We start from the raw sequence: 5,366 nt of genomic DNA, 5'->3' as shown, positions 1-5,366 counted from the left end.
TGATAAATTCTGCATACCTAACATAGCTCAGATTTCTCTGGGCTATTGTTTTTCCTAAGATGAATGGACTCTGCAGAAACAAGAAGGGGCAGCTACAAGAAATAATGTGGAGAGTAGGAGCTCGGCAGAGGCCAGAAATGAGAGCTGGAAGGAGCAGGAAAAAATGTCAGCTTCATGCTGCAGAAATCTTGAGGATAGCTTTGGACATCTGGACAGTCTACATTTGGGATTCAAACACCTGGGTTATGATGAGATTCTGTGGTCCTTTCAAGCCGGAATTGTTGGTGACCTAAACGAATTTATTGTGAAAATAACAGGATCAGGTAAGCCACTCAGGACCCTCAGGCCATAGATACACAGACAGGGGGATGTGTCCTGCATTCCAAGAACACAGAGGCTCTGACCTCAGCTGTTCATCTCTCCACAAATCTGCTTTTTCCTTGAGCTTTTGCTGAGATTACGCCTGTATTTGTCAGTGTTACCATCATTTCATTTCACCTGGATATGCCACAAAAGCAAAAGACTATTATTTGGAAGCTGGGTTTGGGGTAAATATTTACCTTGTTAACAAATTCCTCCCTTTGGTCCCCACTTCTTCCTAAGTGATGCCTGAAGCAGTCCCTTTCTGGAACCCTCCAGTTATCTGCACCAATAAATCCCTTTTTCCCTCGGACTGTGGGGTTGGGTTTTCCATCGTTCAGCAAATGAACAATTCCTAATTTATGGAAACCAGAGGAGGTAGGTACAATTACCCTCCCAACGTTACTGAACCAAAGCTGGGTCTGCTCACCTGGTGCAGCAAAGTCAAGCACTGACACTGAGGTTTGTAGCAAGAAAAAGAAGGCTTTAAGGTAGGGCACCAGCAAGGAGAATCAGGCAGCTAATGCTTGAGACACAAGCTCCCTAGTGGCTTTTAAGTCAGGGTTTTTAAAGGCAGGGGTAAATTTCAGGAAAGAAGTTGCAGGCAAAATCATAAACCAATACATGAATGTTACACATTGGTCTGCCTTTAAAAGGCAGGATATTTTGGATTGGGGGCTTGAAGGTCACAGGTGGATTCAGAGATTCTTTGATTTGCAATTGGTTAAAAAAAAACAAGGTTTGTCTAAACTACTTAGGGTCAGCTGAAAGGAATGTTAAGTTTTGGCCTATAGTTGTGACTCTCTACAGGCCCCTCAGGAAGAGATTTAGAACAAAAATGGGGGTCAGGTTCAGTCCTCAGTTCCCCTTTATCTGAGGTCTACATGAGAACAGTCAGGTTTTCCACCTGGTGGGGTCCTAGTTCCTGAAAAACAACTCACTCAAGGACATAGGTCAAGATGTTCTCTTTTACTTTCTATAGGGAACTGGGATGGTTAATATTGAGTGTCAACTTGATTGGATTAAAGGATACAAAGTATTGTTTCTGGGTGTGTCTGTGAGGGTGTTGCCAAAGGAGATTAACATTTGAGTCCGTGGACTGGGAGAGGCAGACCCACCCTCAATCTGGCTGGACACCATCTAATCAGCTGCCAGTGCAGCTAGAATATAAGCAGGCAGAAGAACATGGACGGACTAGTCTTGATGAGTCTTCCAGCCTTCATCTTTCTGCTGGATGCTTCCTGCACTCAAACATCGGACTCCAAGTTCTTCAGCTTTCTTTGCACTCTTGGACTTACACCAGCAGTTTGCCAAGGGCTCTGGGGCCTTCAGCCACAGACTGAAGGCTGCAATGTCGGCTTCCCTGCTTTTGAGGTTTTGGGACTTGGACTAGCTTCCTTGCTCCTCAGCTTGCAGACAACATATTGTGGGACTTCACCTTGTGATCGTGTGAGTCAGTACTCCTTAATAAACTCCCTTTCATATATACATCGATCCTATTGGTTCTGTCCCTCTAGGGAACCCTGACTAATACAGGTACCTAACATCTTGTGACTCTGGCTTACTTGGGCGGCTTTTAAGTTATTACCTTCTCGCTTAGCAGGTGATATGGTTTGGATCTGTGTCCCTGTCCAAATCTCACGTGGAATTGTAACCCCTGATGTTGGAAGTGAGGCCTGGAGGGAGGTGAATGGATCATGGGAGCGGTTTCTCCTGGATGGGTTAGCAGCGTCCTCTTGGTGCTGCTCTTGTGATAGTGAGTGAGTGCTCGTGAAATCCGGTTGTTTAAAAGTGTGTAGCACCCACTCCCCCTTCTCTTTCTCCTGCTCAACCATGTGAAGTGCTGGCTCCCCCTTTGCCTTCCGCCATGATTGTGAGCCCCTAAGGCCTCCCCAGAAGCAGATGCTGCCATGCTTCCTGTACAGTCTGTGGAAGCATGAGCCAACTAAACCTCTTTTCTTTATAAATTGCCCAGTCTCAGGCATTTCTATACAGCAATGCAAGAATGGACTAATACAGCAGGTTATTCATTTACTTCCCTAATTGCTGGCTGCAGAGCTAGCTAGGTGCTTGGAATCTCCCTTGAAGGGACTCAACATTTTTCCTTTATCTTTATGTGGGTGGGGGTTGGGGGGGAGCCTGGCAGACCTCTAAAAGGGGTCCCTGCTCCATCTCACCCATTGTACAGATAAAGACACTGAGGGTACTTCCACCTTACACCCTGCCATGCCTGGGTTGCCCACCTCTGTTCTCTCCCAGCCAAAGAAAAGAGAAGAAGAGATAATGCTCACACCCCATTGGCCATGTTTTTGTCACAAGGAGGACTGGGACATGTAGTCTTTATTCCGGGCAGCTGGGCTCCCTGCTACCAGGAGGGATACTGAGGTCATCCAGCAGTCTCTGCCACAGCTGGGTAACCCCCACCCTGTCCCTGTCCCCCATGGGCAGCCTTGAGTGTAGGACAGAGGACCCGCAAGCCCCACACCAACCTGACAGGGCACCTTAATCACACGACCTGGCCAGGTCATCCTCATAGGAGGACAGCACTGGGGTCTGGGCAGGACCAAGGCTCTGGACAGGCCAGAGGGGAAAGGCATAAGCAGTGAAGGGAGCAATATCCAAAGGCCCCACCTCCTTCCTGGGTGACCAGGGAACCCCAGGGTCTCCCTCGGTGCTGCTGGCTCCTTCCCACACCAGACATCTGAGACAGAGGCTGCGGTGAGAGGACCTCATGGTCAGTCACTCTTGCATTGGATGGGAAACTCCCACCTTTGAATGAAATGCTAATTATAGCCTCCATGTACAGTCTGTTACCTGCTAAAAATATGCTGTCTTATTCTAGTCTCTGCAGCTGCGGTCGAGTTGGGGGAAACAATGCTGTTTTTAGCATGGGTACAAGCAGATAACTGAATCCTAGACTCTTGGGGACAGCGTGTCTGTCTGTCTGGGAACTTGTTTCCAGGAGTGTGACCAATGTGAAGTGCCAGTCAGAGGAAGTGCTGCAACCCCAGGGGCACAGCAGAGCAGAGCTAACTGTGGGAGGAAGCATGTTCCAGGCTCAGCCTCACAGTGGAGGCAGCCTCAGCTTCCAGGGCTGACAGACATTCATCATAATGGCAAGAGGGAGACTTAAAACAGGCACTGAGGGAGTGCAATGGGGCCCCCAATCCACCCAAGAAAGCCCGAAAACAAGGATGCTGAAATAAGATGGGGAGGAGAAGGTCCTGAAGAGAGTAGAGGAGGCAGGTATGGGGAAGGATTGAGATGTCATTCATTCATTCATTTATTCTACAAATATTTATTGAGTCCTACTATGCACCAGGCACTCTGCTAAGTTCTGGGTTAAAGTGATAGATAAGGTAGCTGCCCTCATTTATTAAAATATTTCAACATGCATGGAGTCAGGAACTGACCCAGGCACTAGAGACACACAGTAAAGAAAAACCCCTCCCTCTTGGAGCTCGAATTCTAATTAGGGAGGGAGAGGCTGATGTTCCTTTCCCAAGAACAAATTGTATATGTCCGTTTTCGTGCTGCTGATAAAGACATACCCGAGATTGGGTAACCTGAACCAGAAAAAGGGTTTCATGGACTTACAGTTCCACGTGGCTGGGGAGGCCTCATGATCATGGTGGAGGGCAAGGAGGAGCAAGTCACATCTTACATGGATGGCAGCAAGCAAAAGAGAGAGCTTGTGCAGGGAAACTTCCATTTTTAAAACCATCGGAGTTCATGAAACCCATTCACTCTCACAGGAACAGTGCAGGAAAGACCTGCCCCATAATTCAGCCACCTCCCACCAGGTTCCTCCCACAACACAGGGGAATTGTGGGAGTTACTATTCAAGATAAGATTTGGGTAGGGACATAGCCAAACCATATCACAAATGAACAAGGAAAGGATGACAAGAGTTGGGGACTCCCATGGGACCCTCCCATCCTTGTCCCTGGGTCTCCAGTTCAGCCTTCCAGGTCCAGGAGGTATCAGCTTTCCCACCTGGCCACATCTGCTGCTGGGTTTATCTCTTGTGCCCTTCGAAGGTTCAAACCAGCACCCTCAGCCCTGATATCCCCCTCACTCCGGGGACATGACCACAGGGTCTAAGCAAGCCAGACAGCAGGGGAAGCCTCGCCTCACTTCTACCTCCCAGATCTAGATAAGAGGATCCAGTTGGCAGAGCCAAATTCACACATAGACCTAAGATGCGCGAGATTTTGGGAAATGCCATTTTTAACATCCAGGTTCTACTTGGGAAGCAAAGAAAGGAGGGCAGAGGAGCAGGCGGCCGGCCAGGTGGGACTGCCCCTGCTACTCACCATCCAGGCTCACCCCTCCACCCACTCCTGAACTTCCAAATACAAGGTTTCCTCTGCCTACTCCCATGATCCTGTGCAAAGGACAACACCCCCTTCCCAGGGAGGCCAGAGTCCACCAGTGCTAAGAATGGGCCATGGTGCCAGAGGCCCCTGCACCCACTCAGACCGGCTCCTCCTACCCCTGCAGAGATGCCCCAGACCAGAGAAACTGGCCTTTGCCCCCATGTGCAATGACCCCTGGGGCATCACCTGTGAATGAGCCCACAGGAGGAAGGTCACAGCCAGCACTCAGGCTTTAGAAGGGTCTGAACTAGAATCGATGACACCCTAAATGGAGGGTCAGAAGAGGGCTCCCCCAGTTACAAATTCCTCAAAGCTTCAAAGAGGGCCCAGTTCCCCTGCAAGCTGAGTCTTGAGGCTGCTGCTGGATTCTATGTGGTCAGAAGGGGGTACCCTGCTGTGCAGGCAGACATGCTGTGTAGACATCGCACCCCCAACCTGCGAAGTTGGGGTGCAGGATGCTGCAGAAAGTCACCAAATGCAAAGTTCACCCGACATGAATCCTCATTTGCCTGCTCCTGGAAATGGTGTTTCCATCTTTATCACTCACGGCTGAATTGCTGTGGAGTTTCTCGTATCACTGGCATTTGCCTCTGGTGAGCCAGTCAGGTGATGGCCTCAGAAGGCTGC

The sequence above is a fragment of the Macaca thibetana genome, chromosome 10, assembly GCF_024542745.1.
Source record: "Macaca thibetana thibetana isolate TM-01 chromosome 10, ASM2454274v1, whole genome shotgun sequence".
Classification (NCBI taxonomy): Eukaryota; Metazoa; Chordata; class Mammalia; order Primates; family Cercopithecidae; genus Macaca; species Macaca thibetana.
The sequence above is the reverse complement of the archived record's forward strand: the minus strand, read 5'-3'. Positions refer to the sequence as shown.